The 12,833-nt window shown below is 41.9% G+C and overlaps 1 long non-coding RNA gene across 1 annotated transcript; it reads left to right on the plus strand.

Annotated features, from left to right (window-relative positions):
• The first annotated feature begins 6,554 nt into the window (after positions 1 to 6,554).
• LOC309386591 lies at positions 6,555 to 11,948 on the plus strand. The gene is made up of 3 exons (XR_014174451.1): positions 6,555 to 6,681; positions 10,122 to 10,217; positions 11,784 to 11,948. It is a non-coding gene; the product is annotated as an uncharacterized lncRNA (long non-coding RNA).
• The last annotated feature ends 885 nt before the right edge of the window (positions 11,949 to 12,833 follow it).

The following is a 12,833-nucleotide window of genomic DNA, read 5'->3' on the forward strand; positions in this document are numbered from 1 at the left end:
ATCATGGCTGGCAAGCCACTCCCACCCGGTCACATGGCCGGCAAGCCACTCCCACAAAGCAGGCAACACCTACAGAAGACGTTCTAAAAATTTTGAAACCCACCATTGGTCCGGTTGCTCATGTTGAAAAACAGGACACAGCATTTAACAAGAGCAACATAAGACTCTTTCGTTCATTCAACCATCCCGGAAGAGTCTAAGAACATAAAACATAGAATAATAGAGTTGGAAGGGATTTGGAGGTTGTCTGGTCCAACCCCCCTGCTCGAGCTGGAGACCCTATGGTAATGGTAATTTTAATGGTCCAGTCTCTTTTTGAAAGCCTCCAGTGATGGAGCACCCACAAATTCCAAAGACAAATTGTTCCATTGGTTAATTGCTCTCACCATTAGGAATTTTCTCCTTAGTTCTAGGTTGCTTTTCTCCTTGGTTAATTTCCATCCATTGCTTCTCATCTTGCCTTTGAGTGCTTTGGAAAATAGTTTGATCCCCATATCTTCGTAAGAGCCCCTCAAATATTGGAACACTGCTATCATGTCTCTTCTAGACTTTCTTTTCATTAGACTAGACATACCCAGTTCCTGCAACTGTTCTACATATGTTTTAGCCTCCAGTCCTCTAATCATCTTTCTTGCTCTTCTCTGCACTTCTTTCTGGCTTAAGATACAGAAGGATCTTGACAAACATGAACATTGGGCACTATCTAACAAAATGAAATTCAATGGTGAAAAAAGCAAGGTTCTACATTTAGGAAAACAAAATGGACTGGTACAGTATATGTGGTACCTTGCTCAATAGTAGTAACTGTGAAAGGGATCCTGGAGTCCTAGAGGACAACCATTTAAATATGAGCCAGCAATGTACAGTTGCTGCTAAAAAAAGCCAACACAGTTCTAGGCTGCATAAACAGAGGGATAGAATCGAGATCATGTAAAGTGTTAATACCACTTTATAATGCTTTGGTAAGGCCACACTTGGAATATTGCATCTAGTTTTGGTCACCACAATGTAAAAGAGATGTGGAGACTCTAGAAAGAGTGCAGAGAAGAGCAACAAAGATGATTAGGGAATTGGAGACTAAAACATATGAAGAACGGTTGCAGGAACTGGGTATCTCTACTTTAAAGAAAAGAAGGACTAGGGGAGACATGATAGCAGTGTTCCAATATCTCAGGGATTGCCATAAAGAAGAGGGAGTCAAGCTTTCTCCAAAGCACCTATGGGTAGGACAAGAAGCAATGGGTAGAAACTAATCAAGGAGAGAAGCAACTTAGAACTGAGGAGAAACTTCCTGACATTTAGAACAATTAATCAGTGGAACAGCTTGCCTCCAGAAGTTGTGAATGCCCCAACACTGGAAATCTTTAAGAAGATGTTGGATAGCCATTTGTCTGAAACGGTATAGAGTTTCCTGCCTAGGCAAGGGGTTAGACTAGAAGACCTCCAAGGTCCCTTCCAACTCTGCTATTGTATTGTATTGTATTGTATCATCATTTTAGACTTCCTGACAGTTAGAACAATTAATCAGTGGAACAGCTTGCCTCCAGAAGTTGTGAATGTCCCAACACTGGAAGTTTTAAAGAAGATGTTGATTAGCCATTTGTTTGAAGTGGTGTAGGGTTTCCTGCCTAAGCAAGGGGTTGGACTAGAAGACCTTCAAGGTCCCTTCCAACTCTATTATTCTTATTAAAATCCTCATAATATCCCTAGTCAATGCAGAAAGTATTGCCTCTTGTTTATATTTAATTCTTGTGTTGTTGGCTTCCAGGACCCCCAGATGCTTCCCAAAGCTGCAACTGGGGTATTGTCCAAGATCCTTAAAACCATTAGGCCTCCTCCCTTAGAGCTCATTGATGCATTCTTCTCCTGGCTTGTCAAAGATACTTTGCCCACCATTCTGTATGTTTCTCAAATTTGGCAACTTGAAGGTGGGGGAGACTTTAAGTTGCAAGGTTGAGAAACAGTGCTTTAAGGACATGTCCTCAGATTGCTACCTTCAGCTGATTCCCAGTGCATCCCTGGGGAGGTGTAACTTCATTTTTAGTTAATGTCATATTGAGCTGATATTTTCCATCTCCCAATCCCAACCTTGCTGAATGCACAAAATATGGCATTTTGGCAGCAACGATGGTTGCAACATTGCAACTGCCCAGCTCCTATTGGCTGCTGGAAACACCTCCTCCTGCCTGTTTTTTGGGGCCTACTTTCTGATGACCAAGTTGGGCGAGCTCTTTATTAATATTTATTCCTCATTCTAGTGGAAAAATGATAAACCTTTTTTTAAAACTGGTGTTTTAAAGCAGGGCTTCCCAACCCCTGGTCCACAGCCCACTGTCGGGCCATGACCTATTTAGAATTGGGTCAAGCGAGTGGCTGGCCAGAGTGCATGCACTTGCAGCTCACTTGCACAAGCGGTGGGCTAGTGGGAACTCGTGTATGTGAACCAGAAGTGGGATTCAGCCGGTTTGGACCAGTTCACCCGAACTGGTCATGGAAATTGTGGGCTGTATACTGTCCTATTTAGGCACGTTTTCAAGCTGAAGGGCATGCATGGAAGGCCGAGCATGTATATGGGGGGTGCACGCACTCACATTTGCAAACCGTTAGGGAAATAAGTGAGTACCACCCATGATGTGAACGCTGGCCTGCCGCTTGTTCAAATTGAGCTGCATGCATGGGTGCTGGCCCGCACTTGCACAAGGATTGTGTGTGCGCCAGCTCACCACTTGTGCAGACCAGTTGCCCCCCTCTCTTTCCCCCCTTCCCAAGGCAGGTCACCAAACCACAAAGGTTGAAGATGGCTGACTTCCGGTTCCGGCTGCTGATCGCGACGGGCAGGCTCTGCTCGCCCCGCGCTCTTCTGGTGGGCCCCTCACCATTTGGGGGGCACAGGACGTCTTGTAGAGGCTCCTGCCGAAGGGGCAGCGTAGCAAAGGATCCCCTGGGTCAGCGGTGGCCGGGGGGCCCCGCATCACCTTAGGCACTGGTAGGCATGATGGGGAGGCGCTGCGGCGTCTTCGTGAGGAGGCAGCTGGAAGAACGCACTATCTGAAGGACGCGGTTGCTGTGTGGTGAGGTGAAAACTTCCCCCCGTTCCCTTGCTTGTTTAAAAAAGGAAAAAAAACCTGCCAGCTGCTTTTAGAGTTGCTTTCAACCCGGCTCGGAGAAGCGTGACTGGAGGGAGGGGGATTTTCCCCCCCTCGGACAGGCGGCTATAAACGGTTTTGCTCTTTGCCCTAGAGGAGGAGGAAGGGAGAGAGCCATGCAATGATTTCACGCTCATAACGAAAGCGGATTTTGGATTGTAATTTTACAAATGAGGTGATGATCTGAAAACTTTGGAAACTTTGAAAACTTTTCGTTACGGCCTTCATCTCCGAAACTGGCAGGGCAAGATGGCATACTTCCATCGTCTTCATAGACATTGAAATTTGACTCCACCCATAGAACTTCAGGCTTCCTGTCTTTGTCTCCGTGACACTCAGATAAACCTCTTGTTGTATTGGACTCCCTTGGAACAAAGGATTCTACTACTCTATTGCCAGAAGCTGTAATCAGAAAAAGTTCCCTTCTGCTTGGACTCCTTGCCTCCTAATCTCTCTTGGCGATTTTCCTCTTTAATTGTTTCCTCTCTGCATTGACTTTGAACTTTTTCTGCTCACTATAATGCCACCTAAAAGACCACCCCCGGGGAAGCCGGGCTTTGCTGTCTCCGCCCCGACATCTACAGTATCCAGTCCCAGTGGACAACAGACCTTAACCTCCCTGATGCAGCCCAAGCCTTCTGAGACGGACTTCCAACAGATGTTTCAACAAATCTTAAAGGGACAGGAGGACATAAAAAGTCAACTAAAGGAGATGAAAGAGCAGCTTAAAGAGAACCAAGACCAGACGAGTAAAAATTCACAGAGACTGGATCTTTTGGAGGGGAGGGTGGCTGAGATGAGGGGGGAGGTGAAAGGGGTGCAGAAGGGGAACCAAGAACTTGAGACCCACCAGATGAAAATGGAATTTGAAAGAATGTCCTTTTTCCTTAGGTTTCAAAATGTGGGTGAGGCGGATGATGAAGATTTAAGGGACATCATGACAAACCTCTTGGCTGAATATACTCAAAAAGAAAAACAACAGATGGGGTGGGACTTGGACCTGGTTTATAGAGTAAACTCAGCATATGCTAGAACACACAATGTTCCTAGGGAGGTACACATTAAATTTCTTACAAAGACTACAAGAGATGAGATTCTGAGTGCACAAAGGGGGCAAGCTTTGAAATATCAAGATAGAGAAATAACCATTCTGAAACAGATCCCTAAGAAAGTGAGAGAGAAAAGAAAAAACTATTCGCAATTAGCGAAGAAATTATACCAGAAGGGGGTGTGGTTCAGATGGTTGATGCCTGAAGCATGTTAATATTCTGGGAGGACACAAGAGTTAGAATCAACACAACCACAGAGGCTCAGGCCTTTATGGAAAAAAACAAAGTACTCCTAGATAAATCTGACGATTTTACACCAGATTTACAGGACACGGAAGGGGCCGGAGCTCTGCTGGCGGGGGGAGAAGGGGCAATACCAAGAAAACTCAGATCACAAAAATGAGTAAGAAAATCTGCTTGATATAAATTGATTGAAATTATTATTTGAATTTACATGCTGACAAAATATTGTTATTTAGTATTAAACTAATTTATGTATAAATGAACATTATGAGTACGGGGGATGGGGACACCTTCTACATATTGTAACTGCCAAAATTTGTAACTTATTCCACCACCCCTTTCCTTTGTATTTTTTTAAAAACCAATAAAACTTTGTTTAAAAAAAAAAGGTTGAAGACGGCTGATTGAATGAGAGGACTAGACTTCTCTTTTTAAAAAACAGGAATTTCAGAGAATATGCATTTTCACAAGTCAACTATTAAGACTGCTGTTCCTTGTTGTTTGCATTGTTTTCCGTAAGAGTTGTATGGGATATGTTAGCAATCTTGTTGACCTTTATGGTGATCTGTTGGTCTACATGCAGGCAATCCGTGACTTACAACCATTCATTGAGTGACTGTTCAAAGTAACAAGAGCACTGAAAAATGGGACTTGTGGCCATTTTTCCCACTTAACGACCATTGCAGCATTCCCAGGGCCATGGGATCAAAATTTGGGACTTGGCAATGGGAGTGAACTTATGACAATTGCGTTGTCCTGAGGTCATGTGATCACCATTTCTAACTTTCCCATCTGGTTTCCAGTCAGCAAAGTCAAGGGTTTCCTTAACGACTGCCTGATTCACTTAATGACTGCATGATTCACTTAATTGCAGTGATTCGCTTAGCCACTGTCACAAAAATGCCATAAAATAAAACTAGAATTGCAACAATGAGAAATCGTTCTAAGAGTAGGATTAAACCCAATGATGACTTTACAGCTCCTGAAAAGAATCTAGAGATTTTTTAAAAAATGCTTTAAGTACCCTGTTTCCCTGAAAATAAGACCTAACCAGAAAATAAGCCCCAGCATGATTTTTCAGGATGCTCGTAATATAAGCCTGACCCCCCAAAATAAGCCTCAGTTAAGATCGTCAGTTAAATAGATGCATTTACTACCGTATTTTCCCCAAAATAAGACCTAACCAGAAAATAAGCCCTAATGAGACTTTTGGAGCAAAAGTTAATACAAGACCCGGTTTTATTTTTGGAAAAACACAGTATATTCTATATTTTTTCCAGCAAGAAAAATAAAAATAATAAGGGCCTTTTCTACTGTCAGGGAAAAGGTTGCCAGGATGGCTATAAGTAAGATTTGTACTCTAATACACCTGAAGGATACCACTAATCTTCTCATCTTCCATATCAGAACATAAAGCACCTGCAATTGTTACTTTTTACAGGATTTTATGTACAGGACTCATGTTACCTTGCTTGGAACTACTTACATATTGCCTCCCTTTATCTTTTATTTTTTATTTCTTCCCTCAAGTTATTCTAAATCTGTCCTAAGTAAAGGGAGAGAATATTATTGTCACTGTTGTTGTTATTGCTTGTGTGTCTGTCCATATGTCTAACTAAAGGTAAAGGTAAAGGTTCCCCTTGCACATATATGTTAGTCGTTCCCGACTCTAGGGGGCAGTGCTCATCTCCGTTTCAAAGCCAAAGAGCCAGGGCTGTCCGAAGACGTCTCCGTGGTCATGTGGCCCACATGACTAAATGCCGAAGGCACACAGAACGCTGTTATCTTCCCACCAAAGTGGTTCCTATTTTTCTATTTGCATTTTTACATGCTTTTGAACTGCTAGGTTGGCAGAAGCAGGGACAAGTAATGGGAGCTCACTCGGTTACACGGAGCTAGGGATTTGAACCGCCGGACTGCCAACCTTTCTGATCGACAAGCTCAGCATCTTAGCCACTGAGCTGCCGCATCTAACTAGCAGTCCTCATTTATGTAGAGAACTGAGAGTCATCCCACAAGGATCAATATTTTAATGTGTCTTATCAGAGTGGTTTGTTTATTTAAAATCTCTGGATCCCATAAAGGCCAGGCAGAGCGAGTTTTTAGAAACAGACACCCTGAACTCCTGCCCTAATACTGTAAATGTACAGCCACGAATATGAGAGACAGACGCTCACTTGGTTTTAGGGAGGACCTTTAACAATGGATGAAAATCATAGGATCGGACAGCGTTATGGAGAATGGTGAGTGATTTCTATGGTATATTTCCTTAAAAAGGACTTGTAAGCTAAACAACTTGCTCTTCAAGAAAACCTTTAGTGAAGCATAGCAAAATAATATTGGGATATTTATCGAATTGTCGTATAGGATTTTATAGGGTTGTTTATTGTCCTGATACCAATTGCTTTAGGGGTTACACAGACAAGCAGTAGAGGAAGGAAGGAAGGAAGGAAGGAAGGAAGGAAGGAAGGAAGGAAGGAAGGAAGGAAGGAAGGAAGGAAGGAAGGAAGGAAGGAAGGAAGGAAATATTCTCAGCCCAATGTCTCAGTGGACCTTTTGTCAATGAAAGGGCGATTAAAGAGAGAAACAAAATTAATTCAATAGACCAAATATCAGGGATGTGAACTCTTGAAAGATCCCAGATTTTCCTCCATAGATGAAAAATCTCAAATTGGAATTTCCCATGTATGAAAGTAAAAGGAGGATTTTGTATGAAGTCCCAGCCACTCTTCCCTCTCTTCCTGCTGGCAGCCAGTGTTATGAAAGAACTAAGCACTGAATGGCTCATTTCTTACTATAAAAAAGAAAATAAAACAATGGTGCTATTTAAAAAGCAATCCCACTGATTGGTCACTATCAGAATTAAAGGGCTGATTATAATAGGCATATTTTGATATTTTCATTGAGTTCTAAGGTATAAATGACAACAAGAAGCTTTTTCAAATATTTCCTTCTGTGCAGTCCAAAGCTAGCAATGTATTTCATTGGTATTTTGTCTCCAGTGGATTGAGCAGAAAATTTTATTCTGCATTCGCATCATTCTTTCAACCAAAATTCCACCAGAGGGAAATCAAGAACCTGATGAAAAAATTCTTTTGATGTCTAGAAATGACCAGCGATAATTTGCAGACTTCTACTTTATACTTATATATAATCCTTTCCCCAACTGCACATCATGCAACTATGCAGTTCTAAAATAATGATAAATCATCAGAACATGTTTTTATCCTTCAGTTATTGCTTGCTTTCCTTTGAATAACCAATGCACAACAGCGGGTCCATGATTTCTACACCAGCGGGAAAGAATTGAGAAATTCACCATTTTTAAAAGCTTAGTTTCATTGCTGGTTCAGCCTTCTGTACTCCCGCTCCCAAACATGTTAGTATTTTCATTGAGATAATTTACTATGACGTAGCAGCAACAAGGTGTAGTTCAGTTTAGTTCATTTTACCAATTTAATAGGGGAACCAACAATGTATTTTCTCATTGCACTATGGCTGATTAATGTAAAGGTAAAGGTTCACATCGCACATATGTGCTAGTCGTTCCGACTCTAGGGGGTGGTGCTCATCTCCATTTCAAAGCCTAAGAGCCAGCACTGTCCGAAGATGTCTCCATGGTCATGTGGCTGGCATGACTAAATGCCGAAGGTGCACTGTTAACTTCCCACCAAAGTTGGTCCCTATTTTTCTACTTGCATTTTTACATGCTTTCGAACTGCTAGATTGGCAGAAACTGGGACAAGTAACAGGAGCTCACTCCGTTACGTGGCTCTAGAGATTTGAACCGCCAAACTGCCGACCTTTCTGATAGACAAGCTCAGCGTCTTAGCCACTGAGCCACCGCATCCCTGACTTGATGTACATTCTTCCTATTTTCCATAATCCAAGTTATCTGAGGACAGCAGGCTCCAGCAAATGGATCTGATCCCTGCTGATCCCTGAAGTGGATTCTGTCATTCTTGATCTTAATTTGTATGTTTCTTTAGACCTCTATTTAATATCGGTGTGCATCCCCTTTGTTACTAATTGAAGAAGTATTTTGTGATAGCCATAGCTTCTCGGATGGCATCACACTATGAATAACAACATCTTCCATCTCTTAGAGAATCTGCAGGATAGATTATTAGCTGTTATTTAACTCGACTCCTCGCACACACATTTTCTAGTGAAACATTTTTGAGGGCCCATCTTTAATCTTCTGTCTTAAGACCTCTGGGAAACTTGATTCCCAGATTTCATAAAAAGGTACCCAATTTGGAGGAATTGTTTTTTGTGAACCTAAAATGAGTAATTCTATTTATCTCTTGCATTCATCTCATAAGAACATAAAGAAAGTGCTGTGAGATTGGGCAAATGGCCAGTCCACGGTGCCAGATAATGGCTAACCGGAGATATATCATGGGAGTTTAAAAACCCAGCGATAGCCATTCTCCCATGAAATGTCCAGCAACTGCCAGTGATTACGGGGGTAGTAAGTAGCAACCAAGGATAGTAGTCATTGGTAGCCAAATCTCCCACTAATTTTTCCAGCCATATTTTGAAAATGGCATAAATAAATAAATAAATCACCCCCTCGGGTGGCAGTAGGTTGTGTCTATGCCATTTCCCCCTCCCCCCATTATTCCTGTGCTTCATCTTATTTAGACTACCAAGCCAGAACCTCTGAGTGCACTCACACACAAAATGATTCAAGTGCATAGATCCTTATGGTGTTTATTTATTTAAATTTATTTATTAAATTTATATTGCCGCCTATTTGCCCAGGGTGACTTAAGGTGGCTTACAGAATATAAAACCACGTTTAAAACAATAAAAATAATCAAGTAAATTAATACAATAAAATCATAATAAAATCACCCCCCCCACACACACACACCCTCTGCCCCAGCGACAGCAGATCACACAAGCTATTTAACGGGCTCCATCCTGCTCTGGGTTCCCCAGGCCCGCTGGCAGAACCAGGTCTTTAGTGCCTTCTGGAAGAGTATTAGAGTGGGGGCCGTTCTAATCTCTAGGGGAATGATGTTCCAGAGTGAGGGAGCCACCACGGAGAAGGCCCTTCTTCTGGGTCCCTCCAAGTGTACCTCCTTCGCGGATGGGATCCGCAACATTCCTTGTTTCTTTGGCTTCTTCTTGGGTCCAAAAGGGCTACAAATACTGGGCCAGTTCAGAGAGATGTGACAAATGATCCAGGTGGAAAAGATTCATATAGTGTTGAACCTGCATTGTTGAACCTGCATTGGTGACCGCCTACATAAAAGTCAACTTAACATCCATGCTTAGCAGAAACATTCCTCTCAAGAGTTAAGCTACACTTGCTATGACCTTCTACCAGCTCATATGCTCCTTTTTGTGGTCCAGGATTCTATAGGAGAAAAAGGAGACTTAATGTAGCTTCCTTTTTTAATTTCTTTCTAAACAGTGATTGAGATTCGGGCTATCTGCTGCAATAAGTGCCTAATTCAAGTGTGCCTGTTCCAAAGAGAACTTCCTTTCTCCAATTTACGTATCTGCCTCTTTTTTATGTGAAGAAACTAGACGTGTGCGTTGAGCAGCATGTCTAAAAACCAGCCAGACTTTGATTACATGGTTGTAGCCGCCATCTTGGCTTTTTTTTTTTTACCCTGTGGCTCCATGGACACGCCTGCTTGTGTGCACAGTGTACTCAACTTTTTCACAGGTGGGGTATAAAAGATCTGTCACCTAGCTCAGCACTACTCCTATCTTACAAGGGTAGTGATTTGCTGCTTATCCTCCTTGCTGACTAGACTGGCTGGTAAGATAGATTATCTTTCTTGTACGGGAGATGAGTGGGTGGGTTTTAGGATATTGTGAGAATGCTGATTGGTTGATCTCCTACCCAACAAGTCTCCATTCAGTGTAATAATGAATGATCAAAACTGGAGAGGTCACACAAATACCATTTCCCCAAAGATGGGGAAGAGCAATGAATTTTTATAGCACATGGTTCAGTGTTGAATGAAGCAGGAAAAGCTGTTGCTTTTCCACAACATGAAAGGTTGACATAAGCCTATTTAGAACACAGCATTGGATAAGGTGATTTGGGGAAGCTCTAGTAAAGCTATAAATTGCAAGTGAGAAAAAGAGCCTAATTCCTTACTTGTGTAAATACACTTGGGCCATTGAGAATAAGTAAGAGGGAGTCTCCAAGTACTGTCTGTCCAAAGGCATTGTTCAGGTTTCCCATCAGTGACAAACTAACTAAATAAATAAAATAAATAAATGTATGAAGAATTCGGATCACACACAAAAAGGTGGCTGAACGTGAGATTTTTCATTGACTTTAACATTACATGTTAGTAGCGGCTCTTCTAGTAGAGAAGGATCTTGTTTGCAACCCATTTCTTTTTACCTAGGTACCCTGTTTCCCCGAAAATAAGACCTCCCCAGATAATAAGCCCAATCGGGCTTTTAAGTGCATGGACTAAAATAAGCCCTCCCTGAAAATATTGCAACACAGCAGCAGCCATGAGGTGACCACGGTCACCGCCTCCTGCACCTCAAAAATAATAAGACCTCCCCCCAAAATAAGGTCAAGTGCTTATTTCAGGAGTTAAAAGAAAACAAGACCCTGTCTTATTTTTGGAGAAACACGGTATCCTGGGAATTGAGTCTGGTATCTTCGGCATTCAGAGTAAACGCTCTTCCTTTTGTTGAGTTTTGTGAATAATTTCATTACAAGTTATTGCTAGGTTTGTAAGCAAAAGCTTGTATGCATTCGTGCAAACCCGTGCTTGTTTTGGATGAAACGTTATTAGGGCATTCTCCCCCGAATCAGTGGGATGTCTTTATTATTTCAGTCTTTGATTCTCAGCCAAACTATCTTCAATTATCTTGATTTTTCTTTCAGAAGCTTTCAGTCAAATGTGGCAGGCAGGGAGAAGAAAGACTTTCTACCTTATTGAAAGCCAAGCTGCCAACAATAGCGAGATAACGTTACCTTTCAGTTCCCTGATAAATTCTCTATTTTATTTCTCAAAAGGTTGACAAAATAGATCCTTTCACTTGGTTTTTCTTCGTGGAAAAAAGGATAAAAAGTGGACCTTTACAAAAAGGAAATGCCAATTCCTAGTGAAAACTAATTATTTTCAAAATGGCCTCTCCTCACAAGAGCACTTTAAGCAGCCTGGTTAAAGACTGTTCTTTATTATTTTATTTTATTTTTCAAAGGACTATTGAAATTTGAATGAAAAGCAAAATAAGTGCTGCAGATGGAAAAAGCAAAAAGAAAACTGCTCGGTCTTCAAGAAAATAAAAGTAAAAAGGATACTATAGATGTTATCCTCGGTTTTTAAAGCTCTTTTTCTTTTTCTATTTGCAGAGCATGGGGGGGTCAAGAGAATGGAGGATTACCCATTCAAAGCAAACGCCCTGGAGGTTTCCTTAAATGCATCTTCGCTTTTATTGATTATATAAGCATACTGTGTTAATATTAAGGTCGGAGACTAAAGAAAACTCCAAACCAATAAAGAAAGAGAGACCGAAGGTAATGACAATTAATTTGTGTGTGTGTGTGTGTGTGTTTGATTTCAGTGCTTTCACAAATGGCTTTCCATTTCCTGCTTCCTACAGTTGAGAGAGAACCTGGCCCAAGATCACCCACTTAACTTCCTACCCAAAGTGAGACTAGAACTCACACTCTCCAATGCCATAGCCATTACACGAAACTGGTTCTCTAGGTAGTAAATATATTCTTTATAAACTGTAATTCTGTTTCCAAGAGCTAAGTTGCCTGGGCTGTTATATGTCTCTTCAAACCAGTGGTAGGACTCAATTTTTTTTTACTACCGATTCTGTGGGCATGGCTTGGTGGGTGTGGCAGGGAAAGGATACTGTAAAATCTCCATTCACTCCCCACTCCAGGGGAAGGTTACTGCAAAATCCCCATTTCCTCCCGATTAGCTGGGACTTGGGAGGCAGAGAATAGATGAGGGCGGGGCCAGCCAGAGGTGGTATTTACCAGTTCTCCGAACTACTCACAATTTCCACTACTGCAGGGGTGTCTAAACTTGGCAACTTTAAGACTTGTGGACTTCAACTCTCAGAATTCCCCAGCCAGCAGAGCTGGCTGGGGAATTCTGAGAGTTGAAGTCCACAAGTCTTAAAGTTGCCAAGTTTGGACACCCCTGCACTACTGGTTCTCCAGAACTGGTCAGAACCTGATGAATACCACCTCTGCTTCAAACCCAGAAATAGTAGTGGACATTATTACCCTTGTTTCTCATCCTTGACAACCTTAAGAGGTGAGGACTTCAACCCCCAGAATTCCCCCAGCCAGATATGCACATCTTAAAGTTCCGAAGATTGAGAAACACTGTTTGAACATCAGGCAAGCATCATTACGTTGATATATAATCACTCAGTGATGGCT

Source organism: Natrix helvetica, assembly GCF_964273705.1.
Source record: "Natrix helvetica genome assembly, chromosome: 2".
NCBI classification, from domain to species: Eukaryota; Metazoa; Chordata; class Lepidosauria; order Squamata; family Natricidae; genus Natrix; species Natrix helvetica.